The sequence below is a fragment of the Ambystoma mexicanum genome, chromosome 5p (genome assembly GCF_040938575.1).
Source record: "Ambystoma mexicanum isolate Mex_15411 chromosome 5p, UKY_AmexF1_1, whole genome shotgun sequence".
In the NCBI taxonomy this organism is placed as follows: Eukaryota; Metazoa; Chordata; class Amphibia; order Caudata; family Ambystomatidae; genus Ambystoma; species Ambystoma mexicanum.
The window spans coordinates 891,254,096-891,269,171 of record NC_090930.1 but is presented as its reverse complement, the minus strand read 5'-3'; the positions used below and the strand labels follow the sequence as shown (position 1 = coordinate 891,269,171).

Here is a 15,076-nt window from a genome sequence, read left to right as displayed (position 1 = left end):
ACCCTGCCGCCTTTTTACGGTTAACTTAAAAATGAGCCCCGCCGTGTCAAACAAGACCCCCGGTTTATTGAGTAAAACTATCCTTTAAAAAAGTTTGGTATAATTTAGGAGCGCTATTCTTATACCTCAAGAAGCGGCGGTGATGATGAAAAAGGGGTCAAAGGGCTGCTGTCCCAAAAGCCCCTGCACCTGCAAACCCTCTTTATTCGGGCAGGCTCACTAACATTAGAATATGCACAAACACAACACAGGCTATACAATGGACATATCAACTATACCCTAAATAGATAGGAATATGAATGACCCAAGGAAAGTAAATATTGCCAGACAGTCATCATATAGGACGTAGCTGCAGGTTGTGCCATTGTGTACATCAGCTAATTTAAAACTGCTGAAGCTACCCGAAATTACAGGGGACGCACATGATCCTCCATGAAACCTTCGGTGTCTTTGAGAGCATTGCACCCACTTCTGTGACCATCCGGAACCAAGGTAAACTATACACAATCTAATCATATTATAGAGTGAAGCAAATATGCATCTCATGCATTCATTCTAGCTAAATGAAAAGTTCAGCAATGTTTTAGAAATGCGAAAGGAGACATTTTATGGTTCTAACAGTCAAGAACTAGGCACTAATTACTGGCGCGCAAATATTTCTCAGTGATGCGCCACCAAGTTAATCTGTCCAAATGGTGCCCTTTAGAGTAAACTTTATGCAAAACATTTAGTAAAAAGCCATACAATTTATAGTAGGTTCGGAGGATAAAAACATGAAGAAATCCTATAGATGACAGGTAGTCAACAGCACACATGATAATGTTCTGATGCATTTGCAAGATGGCTGTGCCTAGGTCAAATGCTTGCATTGCCTCTGTAAAAGACACTTCATGGTGACGGCATCCACTGCACTGCCAACCACAAGTTCGTAATGCGTGTGCCCACAATCTACTCAAGCACTGCCACTGTAAGAACACACTCCAGTTGACTGTGCGTAATTGGGAGGGGGGGGGGTCAATATAGAAAGGTTCATTCAACTGTTTTCTGCTAATACTAGAACAGTGAAAATAGGAGCGTGTACGTGGAAGGTTACCCCATTACAATGTAAAGGTCAGATTGTGCTGGAACAAGCAAAAGAAAGTAAAAAAACAATGACTAATGTTGTCTCCCCCTATTGTGATGGTAACTCAAGTAGGACATGAACCTGGTTGGTGTTTTACCAGATGCGAAAAGGAGGCAGGAATCACAAGTGTTACATTAAAGTAACAAAAGTGGGGATCAGTTCAAAAATGAGGAGAGGAAGCATTAGATTCTTCGCCAAAACGTGCACATTTTCACTTTCGCTGAAAAGAACCCTAAAGTTGTTCCCACACCCTGATAGTATAGCAAGCAAGAGAACAAGTATTGCCTAGATATAACACATATTCCAAAATACTTTCTTCCCTGCCCTCGGCTGTTACTTTGGTGCTTAGAGGTTCAGCTGGAGGGAACCTATCAGCAGTTTGGCATTACACACAAACACACAAGAGTGAGGAGGCCTGAGCCAACCATAAAAAGTTATCGAAGAACAAAGCACAACCATTGCCGAAAACGTGTTTTTCTATTGTAACCTTTTGCTTTCACATTGAAACTTGTAGGCCATCTTTATTAAATATATCTTTGCTCCATATAATAATAAACATCCTTAAAATGTTGTAATGGTGCAGAAGAAGAACTAAAACAATGGTAGCATGTTTGGGGTTAAAGGTGAATTCCTTTCATCTTGATTTACTGGCCACCAATTTCTGTGGATACCTTCAAAGATGACATCTCTCACCCTTTAGCTGACCTTAAAGTAACAGTGCCACTCTGTTTATGGGAGATCTTAATCGTTGGTGAGTGGATCCCCTTGATAAAGAGGCCAACCGATCCCACCAATACTAAAAGGCAACATCCTTGATTGGATTGTTACAAGAACTTTAAAGTCCAGATAAACACCACCACCCCGTGCATCCGGTCAGACCATTTTATGATCAACTCCGACATCCATCTTCAGGCACCCAGGCATAAGCTACATAACCCTTCTAAAACTGTCACCAACCGGAACCTGAAGAAAATCTTAGCTTCTGATCTTCAAGAATGCGTCGCAGGATTTCAAGATGGCCGCGATGCTGTGAACACCGCAGCCACTGAGCTCCTGACCCCAAGGCCCAAAAGACTTGGCCGCCAAGAGTGGTAGCCCTCCCCAGGCGACTTCAGCAGACGGCGAACCCCCTCCAAACCCCCCCCCCCGCAGTGGCGAGCGAGGGAGCGGGCAGGGATTATCCCCGGCGAGGCTCGGAGGTGGCGGACCGGGGGTTCCACCAATACTGCCCTCCTGATAGCACAGCGCCCAACGACTGACACCCATCCAGCAGCGGAGGAGGAGGCGGGGTCCGCGCCTCCGTAAGAACCAGAGGACCGCGGCCCACGAAGACCTGCGGCGTGGCCCTGGGCGGACCCCCTGAGGCTCCCGCTCCCATAACAGCGACGCGCCTCCTCGGCATCTCGGAGGGCCTGGCGGCTGAGACGAGACCGGCAACGGACCGGGGGGCCAGAGCCTGCCACCGGAGATCGCTGCCCAAGCCACCAGGGAGAAGAGGAGTATCCCATACCAGAGGGGGGGCAACGTGGGCGCTGAGTACTCCTGAGGAGAGCAGCTCCCTCCGGCCCAACGCACTACACCTCCTGAAGGATGGCCCCCGGAGGCAACGCTGTGCACGGAGCAGCGAGTCCCAGGAGCTGCCGTGTAGCACAAAGCCCTCCTTGGAAGCAGAGGACACCGCACACCAGTGCGCACCTCGGAGGTACAGGTTTGACTGGGGAGAGAACGGTGGCCCCTTCCTGCGCCTACCCCCTCGATCATCCACTTGTCATTCCCCTCCCCCTCCTCGGAACTGCTCAAAAGTGTATTCCTCTCGCCACCATTGCCTTGCCCCTCCTTCTGGGGTGGATGCACGCACCTGGATGCTGATCTGAGCAGGGGAGAGCACAGCGGTGGGGGGGAGTGAGGAGGGTTCCCCCCCTTTTTGAGACCCTCTCTCCTGCACGGGGGCCCCTAGATGGGACAGAAGCATACAGACCCTCACATCAGCTGAGAGGCGCAAGCCCCAGGGGCCCCCCTGGTGACATATGCTGCCCCTGCCCTACGGACCCTGAAGCGAACTTCCACCACATCAGGGGCCAGCCTTATCCCCGGCAAGGGTGAGCAGGGAGGCCCCACCTCTGGCGTGAACCCTGGGCTGAATTGGGGAACCGCGGTGCTGAATAGAGAACTATTAAGAACACCAGCAGCCACAAGGGCTCCCCCCTTCGGACGATCACCCAGCTCTATAGATAGAGAGCGAAGAGGCCCCCATGTGCGGAGACTCGGACGACCCTGCGGGCCCTCCCTCCCACCCCCCTGGAGGAACCCGGAAGCCCAAACAACTGGCACAATATCAGGAGGCGCCGCCACCATGTCTAAGAACAAAATCAAGGACACTCAATCCCTCCAAAGACCCCTAAGGAGGCTACAGGAGAATGCACTAACAAAGATATGGGCCAAGGACACGGAGGATGACCAGGGAACGACCCCCAATGACTGGCTGGCAGGGGAACCACCGGCAGACCTGGAAGCCCAATAGCAACCCGTCACGCAATTGGCACCGAAGCTCCTGCTGGCCGATATTGTAGAAAAGATCACCACTGCGGGCCAAGCAAATGGACGCCCTCAGGGAGGACCTGGCGGAGGGCACTCAAGAGATCAAGAGAGATATCAGCAAGATAGAAGAAAGGGTGTATACGAATCAGAGGGCGATCCGGGACTTAGCCGAGGACGCACGAAACACGGATTCGCTCCTGGACACACTGGCGACGGCCACGCACAACCTGGAACTCCAGGTGGAAGACTTCGAAAACAGATCCAGGCGCTCGAATATCCACATTAAAGCCCTCCCGGAGGACACCCAGGATCAGGATCTCCCCCAAGTGGTGAAGGGCATTTTTGTGGACCTCCTGGAGGCGCCAGAGACGGAGGATGTGACCTTTGATAGGATTCACAGAGTGGGCCCCAAACGAGTGGAGCCAGGAGCTAGACCTAGGGATGTCCTAGTGGCACTGCATAGCTACTCGGCGAAGGAGAGAATCCTCTCAGCAGCACGCAAGGCAGGTCGGATTACGTATAACGGCACAGAGATTGTGCTATATCAGGACTTGGCGCAAGCAACACTAAAAAAACTCTGTAGAATGGGCCGGGTGCTCGCACACTTAAGAGCCCAGGGCACTCGCTATAGATGGCTACACCCCTTCGGCCTGGCCTTCGAATGGCAAGGAAAGGCTCAGAAGATAACCACTTGTGAACAGGGTCTCGCCCTGTTGGGGGTGGAGGAGGATGCTCTGCCTCCACCTACTCCGTCTTCGGCCAAGCGAACTGGACGTAGAGACTGGGAATGGTCTACGGCCCGGTCAAAGAAGACTAGGAAGAACGGAAACTCGACAAGCCAGTCTTGAAAAGGTCATCACAATGGAGGGGGCAGGAATTAAGAATGGCCCAGATGTTTACAGGGAGCGACCACCAACATAGAATCCGGAGGGAGATGTAACAAAAGGATGCCTGGGGATGGCATAAGAAGCAGGAAAAGGCTATGGCCTGATCGAGGCTTTTGGCAACACCTAAAGGGCTCTGGGGGGAGGAGAGGGGGACTCACTTCTTGGAATGGGACGGGGAGGTCCCGCGTTGGAACACTGGGAAGGCAATCGATGGGACGACGACTCGAGGTTTGGATTCGAGGGGGGCTGAGGCCAGTCGTCTCATGCTGCCAGGGGGGAGGGACAGGGGGAGGAGAGGGGATGGGGGGCTCGGGAGACCCAGGGTTCCAGAATCAAAAGAAAGGGTTCTGCAGCGTACACCAAAGGAGGAAGCCCAAGGGAGGAGGACGGGACAATAGGGGGGGCGCGTGACCCATACTGTAGGACATTTGAACCACCATGCCTAACCAACGAGCAATGAGGATCCTTTCCCTCAATGTTAACGGCCTCAACTCGCTGATTAAACCTAAGAAAGTAGAGCGCTTTATCAGGCGCGAACGGCCAGACATTATCACCCTCCAAGAAACTCATATCCGAACGTCTGACCGCAGAAGGGTTAAGCTGTGGGGCTATTACAGGGCACTGCAAGTGACCCAATCTAAAAAGAAAGCTGGGGTTCTACTGGCACTTAGGGACGGGCTGGAGCTACATATCACTGGGAAGGTTGTAGATGACCAAGGAAGGTTCCTGGCAGTATCCTTGGAGTGCAATGATCTCCCTCTCACTGTGGTGACGATATATGGCCCAAATACGGCTCAATATCTCTTTATTCAGAGCACATTGGAAAAGCTTGAGAAGTTCGCTAAGTCCCCTATTGTCCTTACTGGCGATTTCAATATCGCGTGGGACCCGGCAAAGGATGGATCAGTGGGATGGGCGGGCCCACAAGGGAGACCAACACACGATCTGAAGGAGAAAATCAGTAACCTGGGCCTAGTAGATGAGTGGCGTGAGATAGGGTGGGAGGCTGGGGGTATACCTTTTAATCACATGCGCACCAGTCCCACTCAAGAATAGACTATATCTGGCTGCCTGCCAACCTTCTGGGGAGAGCACTGGATATCACCATGGGCTCCACAATGCTGTCCGACCAAGCCCCCTTGATTATAACTCTGAAAACGAAGGGTAGACCCCCGGGACTGTGGAAATGGTACTATCCAACCGCACTCTTTAAAGATCAAGTTCTGGTCCGAGAGATCGAAGAGGAAATAGAACGCTTCTTCGCAGAGAACCCATTAGAGGACACAACACCCCAGGTTAGGTGGGACGCCTTTAAGGTGACCCTGAGAGGAGCGATAATAGCACTTAAAGCAAGAAGGGACAGAGAATTGAGAGTAGAGGAGGCACGCCTGGAGGAAGCACTCAGTGGGGTAACCGCAAAAATGGGAATAAATCAGACCCTGGCTACCCCAAAAGGGAGAACAGGGCGATTCGGGCCCAGCTGGACCTGATCCAGACTCGAGTTGCTGAACGAAGCCTATTATGTCTCATGCAGAAATATTATATTAAAAGGTAATAAGGCAGACCGACTGCTCTCGAGAATGCTTAGAAAGGACCAGAAGGAGAAGACAATATTGAAAATTAAGGTGGAGGGAGGGAGCACCAGCACTAAAAATGAGGACATCTTAAGGGAATTTGCACAATTCTATTCCACGCTGTATGCGTCTGGTAACCTGGCGCAGTCCTCCCAACTAGAGTAACTAGACAGGGTTAAATTGCCCCGCATAACCCAAGAAGAGATGGAAACACTCGAAAGGGATATTACAGAGGATGAGGTTAGGGATGCAATCAGAGCTCTACCTAATCTTAAGTCGCCGTGCCCGGATGGCTGGTGGCAGAATTCTACAAACTGCATAAGGAAACCGTCATCCCCATTCTGACCAAGCTCTTTAATCAAATAGGGCGGGATAGCGCAATCATGGGAACAATGGAGGAGGCGAAAGTTGTCCTCATTCATAAAAAGGGCAAGGACCCAACCGAGTGCACCTCCTACCGCACCATAGCTTTAATCAATGTTGACTCTAAAATACATACCAAGATCCTAGCAAAAAGATTAGATCATTTGGTCCCGAACCTAGTCCTCCCGGATCAGTCGGGATTTGTCAGAGGTAGACAAACCAGAGACGTCGTCAGAAGGCTGGCCCACTTAATAGAGAAGGCCCACAAGAAAGGAATCCCTGCTCTCCTGATGGCAATTGATGCAGAGAAGGCGTTCGATCGGGTGGAGTGGGGATTCCTCTTCGCAACCATGGTCAGGATGGGTTTTGGCCCCAAATGTATGGACAAGATTAGAGCCAATTATAGACACCGCACCCTCATATAAGCAGTGAACGGACAACTGTCAGAACCGGTGCTAGTCGAGAGGGGCACTAAGCAGGGATGCCCTCTGTCTCCGATATTGTATACCCTCCATCTGGAACCATTCCTCAAAGCGGTGTGTTCCAACCCACTCATAACTGGCATTCCCTTTGCAGGGGAAGTGCACAAAATGGCAGCCTTCGCTGATGATATGATACTTTCATTGACCCTCCCGATCACTGCGATTCTTGCAGTGGAAGCTGAATTAGTTCACTTTGGTAGCGCGGCGGGTCTGAAAATAAATGCTTCTGAAACAGAAATTCTCAACCTCACAATCGCAACCCCAGAAGCCCACTCCTTAAAGCGTACCTCTCCCTATAGATGGGTGGAGCACTCTCTCACTTATCTGGGAGTAAAATTGACGACAGATGTGGAACATCTGTATCAGGCGAACTATCCACCCCTCCTGGAGAAGTTAAAAAGTAAGATGATAGACTGGAGGCCCTTAGCGATTTCTTGGCTAGGTCGTATCAACACCTTAAAAATGACTGTACTCCCAAAGCTCTTGTATCACTTTGCTGCTTTGCCGGCGCACATCCCTCCAGCCTTCTTCAGGTCAGTGAACAAAATTGTTAGCAGGTTCGTGTGGGCCAATAAGTCCCCAAGGATAGCGGCCAGGGTGATGAGAGCTCCCACTGACTGCTGGGGCATGGGATCACCCGACTACAAGGGATACTATAGGGTGGCTCAGCTGAAGGTTCTCCGGGATTGGCAAAGAGACGACCGGGGGAAGATATGGAGGCCCATGGACAGGGAGGTCCTGGGGGAGAACCTTGAAGGAGTCTTGTGGAAGCCAAAACAGGACAGGCCGTCTTGGATGTATAGCAGTGCAATTCTAGCCCTGGTAGCCAGTACCTGGGATGAGGCAGTGCAACAAGCCCACCTAACATTGCATCCATCGCCCTTTACCCCACTATTTAATAACCCACAGTTCGCTCCTGGCCATAACACATCTGCTTTTCAATGATGGCATCAAGGGGGGTGCAGGATGGTATGGGACATGTTTGAGGGGGAGGCAGGTAAAACAGTTCAAACAGTGTAAAACAGACTTTGCGCTGGACAAAAAGGAAAGGTACCGATACTGTAAGCTTAGACATTGGCTCACCCATCCCACTATAAAGCAAGCAGCAACTCGACAACGATCAGCAGGGATTTGGAGACAAGCATCTGATCACAGCCATATATAAACACATGAAAGCAGGAGAGGACCCTCCACTGCGAGTCTATGTAAAGAACTGGGAACTAGCTACCGGGTCCGCCATTGAAGACGACGACTGGAGTTGGTTATGGAAGCAAATACCAAAGCTAACAAGATCACTTCAAATAAGGGAGATGTGGATGAAGCTGCTCACCCAATGGCATGTGACCCCCCTGCAAACTTCACAAAATGTACCCTGGGGTATCCCCTCTTTGCTGGAGAGAATGCAGTACAGTGGGTACTTGGGAGCACATATGGTAGGAGTGCCCAAAACTTGACACTTATTGGGTGGTGATTTGGGATTTAATTACGGGGGGAACAAAGGGCTGGCGATACTGGGCTTGGGGGGGGGGGGGTCCCTAGCATCGATTAAGACTAAGGCAGACCGCAAGCTTTTCGCAATAATGATGATGGCGGCTACTATGGTCCTAGCTCGCAGATGGAAAGCGAAGGACCTGCCGTAGGACCATGAGTGGGTGACAAAGATGTGGTCATTGCTGGCGCTGGAGTGGCTTACTTACTCAATACAGGGAGACTACCTGAGGTTCAGGCCGGACTGGGACTCACTACTCTCATACCTGGTGGATGGTACAAGGCAGCGGTGGTGCCCGCCTCTGATGAAGACGACACATGAAGGGGCAGGTCAAGTCAGTTCAGCCGAACCGATAAGGGCCCGTGGGGGAAAGGACAAGGTTCAGGTTGGGCAACCTTTGGAGAAGCACTGCAATACTGGACTACTCTCGAATCCTGGGTCGGGGAGTGGGGAGGGAGTTGGGGGGAATTGGGGTGTTCGTTACATGTGTTGTTTTGTTTACTTTATGAAAATGCCAATAAAAACCAAGTTGATAAAAAAGAATGTGTCGCAAACATCATGTCCTCAACCTCGGTGTCAGACACCCCTGACTCACTTATCGAGGCTTTTAATGCAAACTTTATTCCTCTCCTGGACAAGCTCGGTCCTCTCATAACAAGGGCTGTCCAGAACAACCACAACCATCAAGCATGGTTCTCACTCGAACTTAGATCTTTGAAAAACAAAAAAAGAAGAGCAGAGAGGTGTCGGCTTAAATGTCCATTGTCTGACAATAAGCATGGAAGATCTTTGAGAAATCCTATAAGGATATGATCACTGAGTCGAAAAAGAACTTCTACAATAAACAGATCTTGAAGGCAAATAATAAACCAAAGAAACTTTTTGAAATATTAAAGCTTCTTGTAAAACCAAAACCCCAATTGACACCCTTCACACCCTCTAACACAGACTGCACTAGAATACAATTAGCTTTTCAAGGTAAAATACTTAAGGCAAGGGACAAAATCCAAGAACTGATCACCACATGTTTAAACTCACTGAGCCCGTCTTCTCTGATCTTCCCTCCCGCCTCCCCCCAGAATCCATCCTAACGGAAGATTACGCCGTCTTCAGTTTTACTCAAGTGACCAGCCTTGAATTGCTGAATACCAGTAGCACTATGCAACCATCGGTCGGCCCAGATAATATGATCCCCCAAAAATTATTCTAGATAACAAGGGTATGATCTCACCATTCCTTGCAAGATTTGTCAATGCTTCCATCCACACAAACACAGTCCCAGACTGCATCATCAATGTTGCAGTCACGCCCCTCCTAAAAAAACAGGACTGGATCCTAACGATGTAGCAAACCTAAGGCCCATCACCAACTGCAATTTTTTCTTGAAGGTCTTGGAGAAAGAATCCACTCGTCAGATCCAGACTTACATTGGATCGATCAATATATTAGACCCAAGACAATCTGGTTTCCGTCCTGCTGATAGTACAGAGGCGGCCCTTATTGATCTCCAAAACCGACAGGCTGAGCATTATGGAACAGGGCAAGTCCAGCCTTCTAGTCCTACTAGACTTATCAATCTCGTTCGACTAACTAGATCACAAGTGACTTTTATACACCTTAAAGGATGCTTGCCACTGCTCTGAAATGACTTGCAAGTGGATTCACTCCTTCCCGACTGGGAGACGATCGAGAGTCTATTGGGGGAGGCCTCCGCGGACCCCACTCTCTCCACCTGTGGGGTGCCGTAAGGAGGGTGTATGTCCACGATTTTCTTCAATCTTTACATCATATCCCTATGCAGCCTCCTGGAAGATTCTGGAGTGTTTTGGACAAACTACGCAGATGACACCGAGTTGGTCTTGGAGATCTCTCGTGACCACACAACTGACAGCTTAAATCTTCAAAACATCTCCAATTTAGTGAACACCTAGATGACAGATAATTGGATGTGCCTCAACAAGGGCAAAACTGAGCTACTCATCTTTGGTTCCTCCCAAGCAAGAGCTAAACTGACTGTTACCAGTCTTTCTCCATCCAGGAGTGTAATATTCAAGTAAAAACGAAAATTAAAACACTCAGCGTGCAAACCAACAGTGCCTTGAGTGCAGAATCCCACGTGAGCCTGTTCACAAAAAACTGTGCATATCATCTAAAAATGCTCAGGAACGTTTGCCCGTATCTCACTGGAGACAACTCAGCCACAATCGCCCAGGCAACGATTCTATCCAGAATAGATTACGTGCACTGCTGGTTGGAGCTGACAAAAAGAGTATCCATAGATTACAAACCGTCCAGAATGATGCTGTCCGGATTGTCAAAGAAAGTGTCCAGAGAAAGTGCCACATTTCAACTTAGCCGCGGGACCTACATTGGCTCCCCATTATGGATAGGTGTCAATTTAAAGTGGCCACTATGCAAGTGCCTTTATGGGAAATCCCCCAGCTACCTGAAATCAACCACCTCGTGGTATGAATCCTTACCATCTCTTACATCAAAAAACACCAAGCTCGTTACTCGCCCCTCTATCAAAAGGACTTAGGAGATCCTTTGCAAGCTGCTCAGCCAAAATTTGGAATGGTCTCCATGTAACTATGCGCTCGGACACGAACATCAGTACTTTTAAGAAAGCACTGAAGACCCTCCTCTTTGAGTAACTTTGACCTCTCACCCATACTTGCCCCCTGTTGAACCGTGACTGTTATTTTATGTGCATATGTGCGCACTGATGCCCCCAAGCTAAAACGCATTATAAATAAATAAATAAAGAGGATCTAATTAGATAACAAAACAAGAGAAAACCTATCTATAAATATCCCTAAGAGAGGTTTCCCTGCCTCAATTAAAGATCTAAGGTGACTGTCAGGAGGTCTGTTAACGTAAAGAAAAAAAGGTCCAGCATCCCATGTCAAGAAAACCTTACTTCGGTCCCTTACACTAGACACTAAAGAATAAAAAGCAGTACTATTCCGGTCACAGGAGAATGTCTCCCTTCTCCTGTGTTATGGTCAAAGTTCCACACAATGCTTCCTTGGTGGGTGAGGGGAATGCCTTCCTTCTCCTGACGTTCAGTCTCAGATAGATAGCCTGGGGGAATGACTCCCTTAGCCAGGTCACAAAGTTCCAAACAATATTTACATTGCAGGCCAGGTGAATCCCTCCCTTCACTGGCATTCAGTCTCAAATAGTCCGGGGAATGACTCCCTTCCCCAGGCCACAAAGTTCTAAATTATACTTTCTCAGTGGGCCAAGTGAATGCCTCCCTTCTCATGGCGTTTGAGCTCAGTCTAAAAAAGAAAACGGATTAATGACTCCCTTCCCCAGGCCTGTTGGACCTTCCTCCTGGTCAGAGTTACCAAGAGAATGACTCCCTTCTCCTAGTAATTATAAAACAATCTCTTACAACACGAGGGAATGACTCCCTTACCCTGGTCTTCTCTTCTTTAGATTTCACACTTACAACACCCAACTCAGAGTGTTAAGCGGGTCTGCGACCTTGAATTCTCCCCCTTCTTTGATCAGGCCCATTTGGTTCACTTCTCTGCCAAGTACTGCCACGAGAAAGTTGACTCGTATCACTCTCTTGGTTTGGGTCCCCGGCTCGGGTTCCTCTTCTTCTTTGGTTTGGCTCACTTGGTCCACTTCCCTGCCAAGTACTGTCAAAAGGAAGATGACTTGTATTACTCGTGGTTTGGGTCCCGACCCTCGTTTCTCTCCCCTTCTCTTTATGTCCCCTTGGCTGCCTCGCTTGCCAAAATAGTAACACAAGGGGGATAGTCCTGCTCATTATATCCGTACAGTGTTTTTGCCTCCTGTACCTTCCAGCCCCTAGAGGTCCCAGTGCCTTTCCCGTTACCTTGCCTGTTCCCGGGATGCACGACCGGTTCTTCCTGGTATCTCTCTTCTACTACGTGTGCTGGGCAGGCATCTGCGTGTCTCATAGCCTTCACCTGGTGGATCTCCTGCCAGGCCCTTGGACCGATGGAATGGACGTTGCCTCTTGCGTTCATGTCACCATCTGCAGCCTCCCGTTATCGTTTGGATGCTGTTGGGCAAATGAGTCCTGTTGTCCTTTTGACTCTAGTAACAGACTGCTTGCAGCTCCGTCCTGACCTTCTCCGTGTCTGCTTCGTACTTCCCGGGTTCAAAGTCTCTTGTTCTGGTTGGCAGTGTCTCTCCGATAGGCAGTCCTCCTTTGGTTTTCATGGCATAAGAAGAGCCACGCCTCTGCAGAAGTCTATGCCACTGCAGTTCCTTCTTGCTATTGCTCTTATTTGTTCCTGTGTCCCAACTCGTCCCAGTACTTGGATTAGCTATATTCCTGATGATGATCTTCATTTCAGTACTTTCCAGAAACTTTAGGAAGTCTCCCATATAACAGTACATTGGTCTAGTGTAAATTGACAAGGGGGGGTCCTGGAGTCCCTCTGCCAGACATTAGTCCTGGTTGAGGGATTTACCCAGAGTCTTTAGCTCACTATCTTTCACAGAGAAGAAATATCCCAAACAGATCAGTCTTTGTCCTGCCCTGGGGCAGTCCAGCACCAAAATGCTAGGCAATTCTCCTCTGAACAAGAGTGCCAACAGCATCCCCAGACACGTGTTTCAGTCTGGTTGGACCGCATCAGTAGGGAAGAGCTGTGCCTCTCTAAGAATAGTGAGCATGGGGTGCACGTCTGGATTCTCCTAGTAACTTAGGGTGAGACTCAAAGTTACTTAATCCACCCTACTGATGAGGTCCAACCAGACCGAAACACGTGTCTGGGGTTTCTGTTGGTACTCTTGTTCAGAGGAGAATTGCCTAGCATTTCGGTGCTGGACTGCCTCAGGGCAGGACAAAGACTGATATGTTTGGGATATTTCTTCTCTGAAATATAGTGAGCTAAAGACTCTGGGTAAGTCTCTCGTAACCAGGGCTAATGTCTGGCAGAGGGACTCCCAGGACTCCCCTTGTTAATTTGCATATTTAAGTAACTTTGGGTCTCAGCCTAAGTTACTAGGGGAATCCAGAAGTGGACCCCTTGCTCACTATTCTTAGAGAGGCACAGATCCACCCTACTGAGGAGGTCCAACCAGACCGAAACACGTGTCTGGGGTTTCTGTTGGTACTCTTGTTCAGAGGAGAATTGCCTAGCATTTCGGTGCTGGACTGCCCCAGGGCAGGACAAAGACTGATATGTTTGGGATATTTCTTCTCTGTGAAAGATAGTGAGCTAAAGACTCTGGGTAAGTCTCTCGTAACCAGGACTAATGTCTGGCAGAGGGACTCCCAGGACCCCTCCTTGTTAATTTGCATTGGTCTAGTGTATACAAAAAGGTTAGCAGAAGAGTGTGTGGGGTCTGATGTTCTCCTAAGGGCTATACCCTAGATGGTGGTTATCCTTTGCTGGAGGGGTTGGGGGGAGCCCCACCCTATGAGATCCTCCCGCATTAAACCACCCCTCGGGGGACTATTGGGTAGCGGCCTGGCCTTATGGAAAAGGGCTCCCCTTCGGGTAGAAGTGACAACATGTATTGAATCATCATAATGTTTTTTTTAAAAGATCCCTCAGTGCTTTTCAGATTAACTGTACATGTAAATAGAAGTGATTGTGTTAAATGTGTTTGGAAAGTAGTTTTAAGCATCTACATTTAAATTGTAGTTTAATTGCATGCAGAGTGAGATATTACATTTGTATATAAACATGTGCAGGTTTTATGCCACTCCTTAAGGTAATGCAATGTAACATACTTTGTATAATGTGCATAACTGAAAAGTATCATACATTAAAATGCATCTGGGCACAGATAAAACATAACAATAACACCCTTCTAAGCAATCATTTCAGGCAAAAAGATGGGTATTCAGAGCTTTCCAAAAAAAACTCAGAAGTGATTTCAAGGAGCTGGGAGGAAGATCACTCGAAGGACGAGGACCTAACATAGAAAAATGCCCATCACCTCTAGTAACACAGAAAGAGATGGTAATATTCAAAAGGAAAGTATGTGCAGAACGAAGAGTTTGGGAAGGTTGGTGAATTTGTATTGGATATTTTATGTATTTATTATTTTATTTCAATTTTTGTTTAGCACTGGCCCTACCCAGAAGGTATTGGAGCGCATAACATGGTTCAAAGTTTGAAAAGGTGGGAGTTGAAAAAATAATTAAAAAAATGTTTTCAGGCAAGGAAGATTATGATAGGCAAGTGACAGTAGTGGAGGAAGGCAGGGTTATGTGTCAGGAAACTGTTATATTTTGAGGGTATTTCTGAAAGTGGTGATGAAGCATGCTATGCATATGTGAAGAAGTATGGTGTTCCGTGCCAATGGTGCCCAGCAGGTAAATGTGTGTTTCTTTGTGCATGTGAATTTGCAAAGTGGAATGTGTAGAATGTGTTGGCTGGCATGTCTAGTGTTTGTGTGGGTGATGGGTTTGAGTTTGACACGAAGGTAAAATGGAGTTTTGAGGTGGATAGCTTTGAATACAATGCAGATTCCTTTAAAGGCAATTCTCTGGGGTATGTAGAGTCCCTAGAGCTGGGCAAGAGCGGGGCTGATGTGTGAATGTTTGGGTAGGTGGAGGATGAGTTTGGCTGCTGCGTTTATTTATGGATTGCATGTGGACAAGCATGCTGTTGCGGAGT

General features: G+C 48.6%; 1 protein-coding gene across 1 annotated transcript in view; it reads right to left on the bottom strand.

Annotated features, from left to right (window-relative positions):
- Window positions 1–15,076, bottom strand: part of PKD1L1 (polycystin 1 like 1, transient receptor potential channel interacting) — a 2,330,280-nt gene that overhangs the window by 398,977 nt on the left and 1,916,227 nt on the right. The gene's annotated exons all lie outside the window — the stretch shown is intronic.